Consider the following 17,310-nt stretch of genomic DNA (forward strand, 5'->3'; position numbering starts at 1 on the left):
TCTACATCTCTGGACTCTCAAATTCCCAAACCCAATAACAGTAAAAATAGCCTTCATATTGGCCAAGTCTTTGCAATGTGAATAACAACTTAGAATAATGTTTTTAATTCAACCCATGTCTTGTATCTAAGAGGCATGGGGGATGTCACTGTGGCTACAGCAATTTTTTTTAGAAGACCCTAATTTTTCCCCTTTCTGCTTATTCTTTGCATCTTTCAAGTCCCAACGTCTTCTGATAAAGTACCTACAATTAACAATTTTGCAGTAGTCAGGAACATAACAGGTGGCACTTTCTTGGTTCTTAAAATGTAAGGCCAGCCATCCATTGCTGAATTCCTGCCTACTGTGCAGCTATTACAAGAATACTCTTAGCTATGAAGAAAAGCTCTGCTTTAGGAACTATGCTCCAAGGATATGGTTCCAGCAGGTTTTGCTTTCCACCCATTTCCAAGGGCAGTTCTTACTCACTTGGCAATACCTTTTTTCATTTGTCACACAATCAACATAATGCCCCTGATGTGTTACTCTCACTAGCTCTTCCCAATGCATTCACTGATCTGCTTTATATAACACAAATCTGAATCAGAAGTTGAAATTCCCACATATACCTTCACCTGTCCATTTCCCCCCAGTCTTCCTCTCTACCATCTTCTGTTCTCTTAGCCTGCAGAATGCTAGATACACTTTATAGGAGAGGAATAATGAGAGATGAAGAGATCAATGAAAATGAGTGAGGTCATTCAAAAGGTGGAATGGGGGGGTTAGGTGGAGAAAATATTTGCTGTGACCTGACTACTCTGTAAGTCAAAATAAAGGTTTTTAAATTTTAAAAAAGCCCACAATTTTAGTAACTACAACGTTATCCACTCCATTCCTGCTCTTTACAACTTCCTCAGTGCTTGGGCTGCACCTATGCAGATTCTATTTTTTGTCATGCTAGTTGCTTCTCTTGACATTTTCTTGGCAAATACCTTCCACAGCTCATTTGCTTAGGGAAATGCAGGTTAAGTGTCCATTTTCCTCTCCTTCTTCTGTCTTTCCATCTCATGAATTTCCTTTTCCAGGAAGCATGAAGCAGATCCATGGGTATAGCATACTTGATTGGATACACGGGGAGATGGTACTGCATCCCCCCGACCCCATTCCTCCAAATCTCTGACCTTTCTCAGGAAGTTTCTACTTAGGTTTATTTCATCATAGTTCCAGGATGTACGTAAAATTCTGTTCACGTTCCACTGAACGTTAATAGAACCACTGCAAACTCTCCAGTTTAACCCAAGGAAGTCAGGGCCATTACAGGTGGCCAAGGCGCAACACCGCTCTGAAATGGCTACAAGGGACAGAATAGCTTCGTATGAGCTGCTCTCAATCTGCAGTTGGTGAGTAACCCAGGATCCCCAGATCTATTTTGGGCATCCCCCAGAGCCCCCTCCCTCGACCATGCTGATTAAATTGGTGGCATGACTGTCAAAAATTGGTAACATGGTTTCCTGTCATGTTCAGTTGAGTAACATATGAAAATAAATATGTAAATGTATATAGACTTAATCCAGTTTTTAAAAGCAAATACCAGAGTCTCCTCCCACTGGCCCTGCAAAAACACAGAAAAGGCCAGCCGTCTTGACTGACTTTATACCACATCCATGCCCACAACAGCCTTCCCCCTCCAAAAAAAGAAAAGCTATTAAGTGGGTCTCCCCCACTTCATCCCCAATCTATAACTTGGCCACTAGCATGATTCCCAGGTGACATCTCAGAAATTTCTAAAACCCAATTATCAATTATTTCTAAAATCAGTTATCTGCCATGTATTGAAAACCCCAAAGATGTTTAAACTTCAGCTGCCAAGAGATAATAAAATCTAGGCACTGCTGCCTTGAAAGCAAATATATTACTTATTTCACCAAAGAAAAAAAAAGTCTTGAAACATTAGCTTCAGAATGGGAGCAGCAGCGGAGGGGGAGGGCAAAAGAGAGGGTAGTTATGACCATGAGATCAAAAAAATATCTATCACCTGTGCACGTTTGGTGTATGAGAACCAGCTTGGTGTAGTGGTTCAGGCAGCAGGCTAGAAACAGGGAGACCCTGAGTTCTAGTTCTGCCTTAGGCACAAAGCCAGCTGGGGGACCTTGTGCCGGTCACTCTCTCTCAGCCCTAGGAAGCAGGCAAGAGCAAGCCACTTCCAAAATCTTACCAAGGAAACTACAGGGACTAATCCAGGCAGTAGCCAGGAAACAAAAACTGACTCCAAGGCGCGTGCTCACGCATTCACGCAGACACACGCAATGCAGGAAAAAAAAAGGACAGCTGTACTGGCCATGTTGTCTTTTTTGCCCCCTTCCTTGCTTCCAAACCAATTGGAATAATAGCCAGCTCAACCTTCTCAAGTTGCAGTTTTAATAGTTGGTGTCTACGTGAGACCGCTGATAACAACGCGTGCTCCGCAACTGATCTATTCCATTCCTGGGAATGTACTGCAGAACGCCTCATCCGACCGTAGCTCTAAGCATGAGCTCCCCACAGAATGCCAGGGCGGCAGATCACACGGAGGAGCTGAACGACGGGCACCTCCGCCCGGCACGTCGAAGCCGCGCCTGCCCTTCGCTCAAGGAAGCTCCGATCTAAGCCGAAGGAAGAGCCTCCCGACCAACATCTTGACCGGGGTCGGTCTCCGCTGCAGGGGACCACGTTCTCCCATTGGACAGTTCCCCTAGACCAGTAAAGTAATGGCCAATCACGTTTGTCCTTTTAAAACCCACATATTGAAATACATGTATACCAAGTTAAAGCAGAAGAAATGTACAGATGTGCAGGCGTAACGCGCAGCTTTAAAATAAAAGTTCCTTTCTTGCATTTTCAAAGTGTTTGTTCAAGGTTTTTTTGCTGCTTGTTATTGCGTGATCTCAATAGCACAGCAGTTAGAGCCCTGGCGTCACATTCCCCAGGTTTAAACTCAGCGGAAGCGTGACTGTTGTCGTTTAGTACTATTTTTCCTTCCCTAACCTCCCATCACGACGCTTACAGCAAGGCATGATCAAGGTAACAAGAGTCATGCAGCCTTCAATACCGCAATGAGTTTGAAGGGTAGAACGGAATCTTGGAAACTGCAATTGGAACCCCCCGCCTGCGCGAAGCCGTCGTTTCTGAGATAAGCTACTAAGAAACTCCTCTCCCATCTGTTGGTTGTTCATGTCTGGCTTTCCTCCTGTTACTTCCCCAGCCTCTTCACAGTCATGCACCTATTTTCCTTTTCCTTCCCTTCCCTTCATTCAGGGTGGCTCTTTTCATTGTTTCTGCAGCCACTTGAGTCTCCACTGGTGTCAAACTGGGGATATTCTGCATGCCAGTGAGGTTGTTCTTGTTGGAAAATGATTGCGAATATTTTCCACTTTACTTTGCGCCTAGCGTACTCCCAGTCAATCCCTGTATCCAGATCTGGGCAAGTACACGTGCCACTCAGTTCAGCTAGCAAAAATATAGCTTGAAGCTTGTTTATTAAGTGTCAGAAACATCCCAAAAAGTTAACTGGCAAAGTTGGCCAAAAGCAGGGAAAGAGACAAGAACAACAGACATAAACTTATTGTACACTTTCTATTTTTCTACATATCAAAAAGAACAAAGCTTTCTGGAGCCCTTGGCAACAATATTGAGGGTAATTAGCATGGAGAGCTCCAAAGGGAGTGGCCTTTAGTTATTGCAGCTTTAATCCTTTTATCTACATAACAGCAGCAGAATAGAGATGGAAAGTAGGGCACCAGGTGATTCCCTCTATTCTCCATCATCTATGAAACACATTGCTGGATAGTGGTGATGCATCAAACGTTCCCTTTCTCATCAGTTCCATGCTCTGAATTGTGCACGGCGATGGCTTATGCCACCGTGCATCGTCTCCTGTTCCAGGTCCCACTGCTTTTCTCAGCCTGAGGAAGCATCCTTGGCTAATGGCTCGATAAGTGTATCTGCCACCATACCATCACCAGTAGGTCAGTTTTAATGGCCTCTTGCCCTGCCTGACCTTTATTGGGTGCACCTGAACATCTCATACATATGGGGTCTGGCCTGCTCTGTGTCTGCAGTTCTTATACATCCCATGTATAAGAAATAAGGAATAACATGGCTGGAACTGGTTTTTTTATTATGAAGTCTAGTAATAGTTTGTGCAGCCCCGCAAAGTCTTGGCATGTTTGGTCCGCAGCACAGTCCTCAGCTTTTGCAGTCGGCAGGGCTATGATGAGTTATGTCTTGCTCCAGCAGACGATGGGCACAGCCCCATAGAAGAATAGGTATGCCTCTCTGCTTTATCTCCAGCCCAATCTGAATCTTAAGATTCAATACATATTGGATTATTAGTTACAGGCAGTGTTAAATGCAAGTGCATAGTTCCTTTTAAGTACCTGCATAATCTTTTAACACTCTCCAGTCCTCTTATGTTGGCTCACTCCCCTTTCTGCTTAGCAGTCCAACCACATTGGCTGGGTCAGGTCTGCTCACAGATGCAACAGACAGCAGCTTTCCCATGGCTGTCCTATCCTGCCTTGCAAACTAGACTTGGTTTCCTCCTTTGTTTAGATTTTTTTTTTTTTTTTGTCTGCGCTCAGTCATTGCTGACCCTGCAGTGACTGCTTGGACGAGTCCTTGCAGTTTTCAAGGCAATTGTTTCGGAAGTGGTTTGCCAGAGCCTCCTTCCTAGAGCAGAGCCCAGCTGGCGAGTGCAGGAGGCGGGGTTTCTGTTGCTTTGCGCCCTTTTCGGGCAAGCGTGGTTTTGTTTTTTCGCACTTACCGGCAACTGCTCCCAGCTCCTTTTGCAAGGCGTCACCAGCATTTTTCCTCCCACCGGAGTGAGAGTACCCATTTATCTACTCAAGGTTTTGAGTAGAGTTTTCGACCTGTTGGGTTGACAGGAACTAGGGAGGAAACAGGAGCTCACCCTGTTTAGTGCGAAGGCTGGACTCGAACCGCCAAAGTGTCAGCCATTTCTGGCCGGCAACTTTCAGCGTCATTAAGCCACTGCGCCACTGCGTCCCCCTTTGTTTAGATAGCCAACTCCCATTGGCGTACTTGACTCCTTTGCCTCACTGAGCCCTAGAAAATTCACTACGTCTATTACCTCTTCTTTGTCATTAAGCAAGCACCCTCCACTTTTGTTCTTTTTTATTTCAGTTCCAAGACAGTGGCTAGTATCTCCAAGACGTTTTATTTAATAGAAGAGAATATATGTAGCTCAGGGTTGAACTGTGGAGTCCTTGGGGTTCTCTGAGCTTGGTTGTTTTCTTGCAAACGTTTCGTTACCTGGCTAGGATGTTACCTAGCCGGGTAATGAAACATTTGCAAGAAAACAACCAAGCTCAGAGAACCCCAAGGACTCCTCGTTTTATTTAAATTGTTCACTAGTTACATATACATTGTTTTCTCTGTAAGTTCAGTACAGTATGAATTTCTTAAATATTTCATTCTTAGTGATTAAGAGATAGGCGACAGTATACTTTGAGTGACAGTCCCTGAATGTAGTTTTCATGGGAGTTTTCCTCGCCCTTCATTTTGATTGGCATGGGACCACAAATATCTGTCCAATGGCTGGCTGGCTTGTTTGAATTCAACCCTGGGGATCCTGTTCCCTTTTCCCTTTGCATTCAAGTAACAATCACACTTCGGCTCCATTTGTTTCTTGCAAGGACAGATATTCAATCCAATTGCTAAGTCCTCAACCTTTATTTTCCTAATAATAGGCTAATCTCTCTGACCAAATCTTCTGTGCTATTTTGCAGAATTAACACTGGGCATGCATCCTGTTTTTCTGTTTGCTTTAGGTAGCATAAGCTTCAGCAAATTAGATCCATTTTGCTTTCCCATTAACATTACTTTAATGTTCCTTTGTAGCAGTACAAAGTCCATTTTTAAGCACAATTTTACAGCCACATTACATAAGATAACATAGACTTATATGATTTCAATTCCATTCAGGTACATAAAATGCTTCTTGAAATACAATATGCCTGCTAGCATTATCATTTATCAGGCATTTCAGTTTCAGTGCCTTTCCACATATGTCTATTGACATTCTATTTGCTATGTTAACTTTTCTTTGGTAAGACTGGTCAAGGCTTATAAACACATCCTTTGTTGCAGATACACTGACTTGATGCACCACTCTCCAGCAAAAGTCTGTTTTCTTTCTAAGTCCACAATCATACCCAATTTTAAGTGAGCATTTAGTTGCTAACATAAAAATGGTTTCACAGTCTGTACCTCTTTCTTTTTACAATCCAGCTTGATTTCATTTAGGATATTGATCTCATTATCTCTCTGTGATGATTGGGTCTTGGCTCTGTAAAGCCTGCAGTCTCTTTTACTGTGTCCCTTTCCATTACAGCCATGTTTCTCAACTTGGTAACTGGGGAATTAGCATGTTGGCTGGGGAATTCTGGGAGTTGAAGTCTACACATCTTAAAATTGCCAAGGTTGAGAAACACAGCATTACAGTAATGGTAGACAATGTTTCTTCGCTTTTATCTTTCTTAGAGAAGTTCCTTCAATTGTGTGTTTTGAAACATGCTAGTATATGTCCAGTATGGCAATTACATTCTCCAGGGAAATTTCAGCACGAAGGCCGATTAACTCTAACATGTATTTATAGTTTTCTGGCAATGATCTTAATAACGGTTCCTTAATTAAATCAGAAAGCTTCACACTGTTTTGTTTTAGTATCTTCTGAATAGAGAGATATTCTGACACATGTGCCATTAAACTTGCATTTCCTGATAATTTGTGAACATTTAAGCATTTTTGCTCATTCCTGAACATGTATACTGTGTATCTGTCTTAGATTGTTCCAGATCTCCTTTCCTAAAGCACAATTTTGAATTAAGTTAGAGCTTGGCAAGTTCAACCTCAGTAATTATTTCAGATTTCAGTAATCTTTTATTTTCATCAAACCTAGTTGTCTTGAGCTTCCTCTGGACATGGCATCTCCAAAATTTCTGAGGTCCAGCTTTCAGGTAGTGCTTCCATCTTCATGCTGCAGATGCTGTATTCTTTCCCATCATTAAGCATGAGATTTTCTTATTCTATTGTAAATGCCATTTTCAAAATCTTTGTCCTAGCTTTGTAGGCACACAAAAAAAGTTCCTCAATTAGAACATTTTAAATGAGTATCTGCAATGTGCTCTGAGTTCAATGTGTTCAGCTGCATGCTTGATCAAGGACCTGGAAATAAAAATGGGGATATTTTGTGACTGGGCGCTTTGAAGTGCTCAGAGTTTAGTTCTGGCTCCCTGCTGGGCCCCAAACCCTTTTGCTGGAAATTACAGTGAAACATTTCCACATTTCCAGCACACTCCCAGTCAATCCTGATATCCAGATCTGGACAAGCACATGTGCCTCTCACTTCAGTTAGCAAAAATATAGCTTGATGCTTATTTATTAAACACCACCAAACATCAAAAACAGTTAACTGGCAAAGAGAGAGGGAGGGATCTGCACAATAGGCAAGAGATAAAAAGAGCAGATGAGTTAATATCAATAATCAGTATTACTAATATTTATGTATTAGAAGGCACAGAACTTTCCAGAGCTACTGGAAACAATACTGTGGGTAATTAGCATGGAGAGTAACAATTTCAGCTTTATGAACACAACAGCAGCAGAATACAAATGGAAAGTAGGATACCGGGTGATCCCTCCTCTGTTCTACACCTTGAAAGAGACTATTTGGTGGATGGGAGTGATGTAACCACTGTGCTATTGAAATGTCACTGCAATGGAGGCAGCAGAAGCCCTTTTTGAGGAAACACCTTCAAAACAAAGTGGAGAACATTCTTTCTCCTGTGCAGTACCCAGGGGTAAAGCTGAAATGGACAGCAATGCTTAAGGCAACATAAGAAAAAAAAACAGTACTTTAAAACTACTACAGGAAAAAATGTGCAGATGTCATCTGCAAAGAGTGTAAAGAGTGTAAAGAGTAAAAGAATGTAAAGAGTGGCATCAACTCTTCCTATGTTCAAAAAATGGTTGCGGGCTCCTTCTAACAATGGGACAACTAGCAGGAAGGATGCACCCAATGTAGAGAGAGCATGTCAAGCTGGAATCGCATCTAACCCTCCACTAGCAGTAGCCATAGGAAGAGTCTGAACTAAAGCTGGAATATCCTAGAAAACAGAAGGTATCTGAATCTACATCCACACAGTCTTGCTAGGGTTAAGACTAAGCCTGTTCTCCCCCACTCCCAGGACTCAAATGGTATTCAGGCACTGCAGGAGCATTTTGACAGCATCTCTTAGATGGCCAGTGACTGAAACACCCAAGTGGGTATCATCAGCATATTCATAATATTTGTCCCCATGTAATCAGATAACCTTATCCAGTGGCTTCATATAGATGTTAAACAGGAGCAGGGAAAATGTTGAATTCTGAGGGAACCCACAGAGCAGGGGCCTTGATGCTAGATCTCACCTGCTCCACCAATACTGGCTAGAATGGGCCCTGAAGAAAGGAGGAAAACCACTGCAACACAGTGGTCCCAGTCCCAATTCCCAATTCCCAAAGCCAGTTCAGAAGGATACTACTATCGAGGCTATCAAAAGCAATGGAGAAATCAAGAAGGACCAGGACATTTGCAACAATCTCATCCTTCTCCTGCCAGAGGTCATCACCAACCTCAATCAATGTCATCTGAGTAATGTACCCTGGCCTGAAACTTGACTAAAGAGGGTTCAGATAATTCATTTTCTTCTAGAGCCTCTGGAGCTGTAGTCTGACCAGTTCTCTGCTACCTCCCCCCAAAAGGGAAGGTTGGAGAGCTGTCAGAAATTATCCAACACTTGGGACTAGTGATGGCTTCTTGAGGAAAAGGTGCCCCATTGCCTCATTCAGTACAAGTGGAACTACCCCTCATCTGAGGATGAAATGGACTCAACCACACATTATCTCTTGGGTAGCCTGGAGGGACATGGATCTGACATATAATTGGCTGTATTAATAGCTTCAAGAACTTTTCTACTTTTTCAGGATTTACAGGCTCAAACTCCCCTCTCATGTAACAGGGCAAGATCCTGTCTCTGTCAGCTTAGAAGGACCTGTTTAACCAGAGTCCAATCCAGAGAGGGCCCATTCCTAAAATCCTCCTAGCAGCCTTTCGAATGTTCTTCTAACCTTCCTTCCATGATAGGGTTGCTGGCCAGCAATGTGTGGGTGTGGGTGTGCTGGAAAGCACAGGATGGACTGCATATACTTTGTTCTCATTCACATGACCAGGAAGGAGGGGACTTGGAATGGAGGAATCAGCAAAGTTCTGAGACACCTCCCAGTTGCCTCTCATTTAAGGATGGACTAGGATAATTTTTTTTTTTTAGATGTTTTTATCCCGCCTTTATTATTTTGATAACTCAAATAATTCAGGGCGGCAAACATACCTAATACTCCTTCCTCCTCCTATTTTCTCCACAACAACTCCCTTCTGTGGTGAGTTGGGTTGAGAGAGAAGGACTGGCCCAAAGTCACCAGTGGCTTTCATGCCTAAGGTGGGAATAGAATTCACAGTCTCCTGTTTCTAGCCTGGTGCCTTAACTACTAGACCAAACATATTCTGAAATGTTCCTTGGTTGGATCTGACCCATTTTTTAATTCAACCTTTTCCTGGCGTCTCTCCCTAGACTAAATCTGGTCCCATTCTGTACAGTTTTGTCTTGCTGATGGACAGAGTTCCAAGACCCTTTACATAATTTCATTTCAATGTGTTATTGGATTGGAAAGAATAAAATGTCTTGGAAGAAGGCAGTGACAAACCACTCCTGTATAACTGCCTAGATAATACAGTACATGGGCACCTTCATGAAACCACTAGAAACCAAACTGCTGGAAGGAGACATTAGTTTAGCTAAAATCAGTTGCATGCTAAATAAAACAAATGCTATTACACTTCAAACAAATGCTATTACACTAGCTTTAACAACAACAAAAGTTTATTCAAAAAGACCGAGTAGTTACCATTAGATAGCGTGCCATGGTTTAGTAGTTTTGAAAATATATTTAACATGTTTAAAAAGGAAGAGAGGAAAGGTTGCTAATTACAACTGCAAAATAGGAAGAATGCAGAAGAGGGAAATACAGTGATACCTCGGGTCACGAACGCTTCTGTTCACGAACAATTCGGTTCACGAACAGCAGCATTCGCAAAATTTTGCTTCCATTCACGAACTCCGCATCGGGTGATGAACAGGATTTATGGCCATTTTCCCTGCTCTGGCACATGGTCGTGGCTTCCTGTAGGGAGGGGGACTCTCCCTCCAAGCAATAACCGCCTCCCCACCCACCTTCCTGTCCTCCACGCCAGAAGTTGCCTCAAGCAAGGTTAGCGTTCTCCCTCTTCATACTGTACTGTACTGTACTTTGTTTCATATTTTTGTGGTTTAAAAAAAAAATACATATGAACATACGGTTCAGAACAGATTAACCGTATTTACATTGAAACTTATGAGAAAATTTTATTCAGGTCGCGACCAAAATCGGTTGGTGACCAAATTCGTAGGGGTCAGAACGGATTAACCGTATTTACATTGAACCTTATGGGAAAATTTGATTCAGGTCGTGACCAATTCGGGTCGCGACCAGAGTTGCAGAACGAATTAAGTTCGTGACCCGAGGTACCACTGTATTCAGCTTGCCAAACTGCAATCCAGAGATTATGCTCTTAGTGTTCTTATATTCTTAGTTTTCTCAGGCTCACAACAAGTTAATACTTGTTATGGTAGAGAGGAGGAGGAGGAGGAGACCCACCAGTTATAGCTTCAGTTATAACAGCAACAACAACTATATAGGCAATAGCTGCTTACAATCTGAATAAGTACTAGTGATGAAGGTTCTTGTAAAAATTTCATCCCTGCCAACGATCTGTGATTGACCAGGACAATCACAATGGAGGGAAGCTCACTTGATCATCCCGCCTAAAATCCCATCCTCGGAAATCCTGCTGTTCAGTGCAGAAGGAGCTACTGAAGAGGATGTTTCTGTGACCCACCAACAGAACAAGCAGTCCTGAGCTGGCAGGATGTGATCGGCAAGTGACGGGTCCTGCAGGGTGGAGCCCTGGAGCCATCAGCCCCTGGCTGCAGCCCTTGGCGGGAACAAAGAGTCAAACAATTAGGGCCAGGCAGAGACTGGTAGCAGCGGGGCAGAGTGTGGGTCAGGGTCACGTGGCGCATGGTGCAAACCATCTCCCTATCCATGATCCTGACATGGCAGCTTCCTGCTGTTTCTCACTCTGGAGAGTTTTTTTTTCTTCCATAACAGCTTGTTATCGGCAGCTGTTTTTAATCCAGCGACATGTCCTTCTTTTGGTTCTGTAATCTTGTCTTGAAAGTATGGGGGGGAAAAGGAGAAGATATTCCTTCAGCACAATCTGCAGTGTTGTCCAAGCACAGGGATGTTTGTGTTTCACATTTTGAGGTTCTTGTTATGTCTTAATAGGAGGGACACGGAGGGAAGGAAGTTATTTGTTCTCTGCTTCTAGCCTTGCAGTTTTAAGAGTCCCTTGAGTTTTGTGGACTAGACTGCCTGCCAAGAGAGTATCAAACCCCACCGCCTGAAGCTTGAAATTGTATTACTTTAATGGTTATTTAAAATTGATTCTCTGCTTGTTAATATGAAATTTACTTTGCAAGGCAATTTGGATGTCTGAATGCTAGTTCAAGGGAATGCAAGAAGCTTTGGGACGTTCAATTCTGTCAAAATGATCCTCATTTGGAATTAAAGCTTCCTTTAATTATCTTTGCTTTGTTAGTACTTTGCTTGGATCTCCCTCTTCAGAAATGCCCTGCCTTGGCCTGCCAGGAGCCACTGGCTTCCTCCTGAAAAGGAACACCCTTCAGTCAGTTCAGGAGGACCCAGCGCTTCTAAACAAGGGTTGTTCTCTGAGGAACAGTTTGTACTTAAAAGGTTGTAGCCAGGGTGGGGGACTGAAATGGAATCTCACATATATCTGAACCACATCAGTTTTTCAAAATGAGGTATGTGGGCCAGCAACCCACACTTAGGCCTTGTTTCAATGAACTGAAGCACAAATCTCCTTGATGGATCCTACCTCAGAATCTTAGATGGCTATCTGAATCTTTTAGGAATGTTTAAAATAATAGAGATAGATAGATGATAGATAGATGACAATAGATAGATAGAAATAGATAAGAGAGAGAGATTATATATATATATATATATATATATATAGAGAGAGAGAGAGAGAGAGAGAGAGAGAGAGAGAGAGAGACAGATTTGTTATTTATTAAATTTCAAGGCCACACAACTCCTTGACAATCCTAAGCAGCTTAGAAATTTAAAAAAAAAACATATAAAGGTTACAGCCAATCCAAAGAACTATAAATCAACCACCAACTATAAATCAACATAACTAAGGGGGGTTCTACAACCATCCTATCCCAAAGCCTGGAAGAGCAATCAGGTGTTTATAATGTCCTAAATATCATAAGCCACACAATTGGGAAGGTACATTGTTCTAGAGGGCAGATGCTGCTACAGAGTAGGTGCACTTCCTGGGTCCCATGAGATGGCACTGTTCGATTGATGGGACTTGGAGTGAACCCACCCTGCTTGATCTTATTGGATGGGCAGAGACGACTGGAGATAAATGAGCCCTGAAATAGATAGGTGAGACTAGGCTGAAGTTACCTAAGATACACCTGGGAACACCTAGGAGCCACCTGGGAACCAATGCACTGTTACATACACACCCAGGTTCGGGTTATGGTCACGCACTCACACACTCACGCACACACAAGCAGCCTATCGAGGCACTCGGATCTCACAGCCTCCCTTCCTCTCTACCTGGGTTTTACATATACTGTAGGTGTGTCTAGCGCATACAAGACACATAGCCCTGGTCAAGAGCCAGGAAATAATTAGGAGCACGTGCAAATCACTTTCAACCAAATATAGAGACATGTAAGGTTCAGATACAATACACAGAGACCCAATGAATTCAAAGTCATAGCAAAACTTTACTGGTTACAATGTACATTTGCTCTCCCGTGCACTGATATGCCAAGTCTGCATCCAGAACAACTCAAAGAATGGGTGGGCTTCAGGACCTCTTTTATCCCCCCAAACCCTTGCTGTGCTGATTCACAAGTTTGGTAGCTGTCGATCAGGGGGTTTTCTGTGTGTTTGGTGCCTAGCTGCCTTTGTCCATCTTCTGATGACATTTCTTCTTTGATCCTTAATGACTTGATTCCTCCTTATCTACCTCCAGAAGAGATTTTTTGACGAGATTCCTGGCTTTTGTCCTTTCTGCATATGTGTCTCCTCTATTTTTAGGTTATGGTAACTTCAACCTAATCTCACATTCTTACACAGCCTAGTGTCGTGTTCTTGCAAAGCAGTGGGGTCATGTGCACATAACGCAATTCCCCCATCACTGCATTCTGAACCAGATGGTCTTCAAGAGCAGCCCCATGGAGAATGCATTACAGTAATCCAGTTGTGAGGTGACCACGCCATGAGTCTCTGAAGGGCCTTCTGGTCCAGAAAAAGATGCAACTGGTACATTAGATGTATTTATGTAAAGGCCCTCTTGGCCACATCTGCCACCTGCTCTTCAAGCAGGAATTGAGAGTTCTAGACTGCACACAAGTCTTGAATGGGGAAGTGCAACCTCATTGAGAGTAAAGTTATTATAGAAAAAGAAAGAGAGAGACAACAATGGAATATCCCTGGATCTGAGAGAAGTAGGCCAAATAAACATAGCACTTGGTCTGGTCAAGACTGAGCCTCAGTCTGTTCTTCCCTATCTAAACGCACATTTTCTCTCTTTTTAATAGTAATGTTATTAAAAATTACAATTATAACAATATAAACTAAAAAAAAGAAAAGAAAAAAAGAAAAAAATAGAAGGTGCAGAAAAGAAAAAAAAATAGGAAAAAAAACTAGAAAAAAGAAAAAATAAGAATATAGTAAAGAAAAATAAAATAAATATATAAAGAAATGACTTTCCCCTTCATCACAAGTATAAACAATTTTAGTAACTTATCACCTTCTCTTAAAATACAACAAATGGTCTCTTCTTCCCATATTCCATCTCTTTTCTATAAACAAATCCATACAACCTCGTCCTTTCAGTACTGATGTCAGCAAAAGTCCACTAAGTGTTACCAGAGATAACAACATATCTATTTTAACCTTGATCAAATAAACCAACTTTATATTTCTTTCTTTTACTTCTAACAATCTTGATCTTTAGTCCCTTCAAATAATGTCCTAGAACTTGATTTCTTTTCATTTTTTCTTTGTCCCTTCTCACAAAATTCTGCAAAGCTTTAACAAGCCTCTTTAGTAAATCCAATATAGGAAAATCATCCAGGTCACTCTCTTGGCTTGTTATTTGTATATCCCTTTTAATCATTAAGACATCAGATGGTTTCTTTTGTATGTCCAGTGTAACATCTTGTTCCATGTCAGTCTTGTAGCCTGTCATTTTTAAATTCACTTTCAAATCTGTCTCAATCTTTTCAGGTAAACTTGTTTCTCTTCCATAAACATCTTTTAAACACAGTCTATCTATAGAGGAGACACTCTTAAAATTAACTTCTGAGTCCATCATTCAAAAATATCCTTCAATATGTCCAGTGTTAAAGTATTTTGCTTCATTCTGTATTTGTAAGCCAAGTTTAAGTGTTCTTCTTTAATTATAATCTTTAGTTCCTTCTAGTTCCCTCTAGTTTCCAATTTTTAAAGTCTTATCTTACTATGATGTGATGGAATATATCTACAAGGAGGAGAGTAATGTAGGAGATCAAGGCTATCAGAAAGGAGGGGGTGCATTCCAGCACGGGAAAGGAGGCAAAAGGCAATACAGTCCACAGGGGGAGCGTGGGAAGCATAAGAGGTTCAGAGTAGCCACTCCCTAGAATCTCCCAGGGTATATCCACTAGTTGCTGTAGTATACGTTTAGTTTGGCAAGATTCTGTCTATAAGGTGTAAGCTAATAAAGGAACTGTACTCGACTGGACTGTTTCATCGTTGTTCTTGGGCTGGGCCTGACATATGTTTTTTTAAAAAAATTCAAAACAAAAGCATTTTCCTATGGGAAGGATTCTTTATAATTAATTCCAAATCTTATTTCAAATTTGTCTGGACCCTTAGTCCATTTGTAACTTTCTAAAATCAAAGTTTTAATCACCCTTTTGCTGTTTATTCCAAAAAAAAAAAAGTCTTTAAACTTGTATTTAAAACTTCTTTTGCTAAGGATTGAAGGAAACTCACCTGGTGCTATAAAACTTGTTGATCCAAAAGTTCCTAATAGCTGAAAAGCAGTTAACAAGCAATTTCTGAAAGTGATTAGAAACGGAAGTATGTGAACCCAGTGCCCTTTCAAAGGTGCTGACCATGGTTTCAACAAGATGGCTATTCCCTCATCTCTAAGAGCTCTAAACCTGCCAGAGATGGCTATCTTGCAGTCTCCTCATGAGAAGCAACTGTCTGGAGCACTTGTGGGCAATCTCAAGTCCTCTCCTTGTCCAGAGAAGAATTATCAAAGAGTTGGTCTACTTGCTGGCTCTTCATTCCACTGTAGTCATCAGCTCTGCTTTTTGTGGAGCTGTCTTCAGTCTGCCATTTCTTCCCCAGAAGTCCTGACCCACACAGTTTCAAGGCACTAGGTTAGGAATTTGACATCATCTAGCCTGCCTGGGGTTGAGATGTACAACTGGATATCATCAGCATATTGATGATACTTTACCCAAACCAACAGATGACCTCACACAGTGATTTCATATAGATGTTAAATGAAGGGGAGTGTGATGAATTGCAATGCTCAGTCCCCAACAAATGTGACTCCTGTTGAAACTCAGATAAGTTCAAAGAAAGATTCATTCATTGAGAAGTAATATACAGTCTCCAAAGTATTGCTGAAACTAAAAAGCCTGCACGCACAAAACTTTACTTAACCTCTTTTTCCTTCACCACCACCCTTCTATCCCATAGTCCTTCTTGCACCTTTCACTGGGTCTCTCCTGGTCTCACGCTGGTATGACCTTGGGCATTCCTAAGAAACAGATAACATCTGCACTTAACGGTTATCCTTCTAGCTTCCCCCCGCCCCACCTTTCTTATAATGGCAGAAATGAAGCAAGCTAATTAGCAAAATGGTTAATTGATTGTGAGGCTTCTGACAGGGAGAGAGTGTCAAGCCCTGCAGCACCCCACAAGTAATGGGCTGCAGGTACAACCTCTCCCCACCTCACAACAACAACTGAAACCAGCCACAGAGAAAGGAGAACCACCATAAAATGGTGCCTCCCACTCCCAACACCCAAAACTCATCCAAAAGGATACTGTGGTCAACAGTATTGAAATCCACTAAGAGATCAAGAAGCACTAGCATGGACACCCCCATCCCAGCTCTACCTCAGGTCATCAGCAAGTATGACCAGTGTCATCTCTGTACAACTGAAATGGGTCCAGGAAGGAGGAACCTAGGTTGGAGACTGGATGGAAATTGTCCAGGACCATTAGGTCCAGCAATGACTTCTTGAGGAGAGGATACTTCTAGACTCCTTCATGAATGTGGGGACTATCCCTTACTCAAACATGGAGCCAATGACAGGTTATTTCCCAGGCAGCTTTAACCATCCAGGTAACCAAGCTTACAAACTGGAGAACCTTGTCCACTTCCTTGGGAGTCACAAAATCAAATACCCACTCAGATAACCCCATAAGACCTTGCCTCTGGCACCTCTACTGGATTTCTACAGTCAGAATCCAACTCTGAGCAGATCCAAACAACTTATCTGCCAGATAGTGAGAATATTCCTCACAATGGCCCTGCAGATGGTCCTTGCCTGTCCCTCCGCAGCAAGGACCAGATTGCCTTAAACAGGGCCACTGGGCAGCTACTAGCAGACACAATAAGTGTGGAAAAATAACAGCATTTTGCCTCCCTTATCACTGCGATGAGGGGGTTTTACTCATGCTTGGTCAGATTCACTCTTTGTCTTTCTCCAATGCCACTCCAGGTGTCTGTTCTTGCACTTCATCCCAGAGCTGCTCAGAGAACTAAGGTGCACCCCAGGTGCAGAAGGAGAGGTTGCATAAGGCAATCTGGTCTAAGGCCCCCGCCACAGGGCCATTGGAAGCTGCGACTAGGACCTCAGCCAAACTGCCCATCAGGCCCCTGGGGAAAAACCCCAAGCATCCTCTGGAAACAAATCAGGCCCATCGGTTGCCAGGGGTGGGGTGGGCTGATCTAATAGGCTTCATTTCTCTCTAAGATGAGGTAGCACAGTGAGTCAAAAAGCAATCAGAACGGCAATG

The sequence above is a fragment of the Python bivittatus genome, unplaced genomic scaffold (genome assembly GCF_059951505.1).
Source record: "Python bivittatus isolate LINGU-HERP-01145 unplaced genomic scaffold, Pbiv_v1 ctg000700_np1212, whole genome shotgun sequence".
Lineage (NCBI taxonomy): Eukaryota > Metazoa > Chordata > Lepidosauria > Squamata > Pythonidae > Python > Python bivittatus.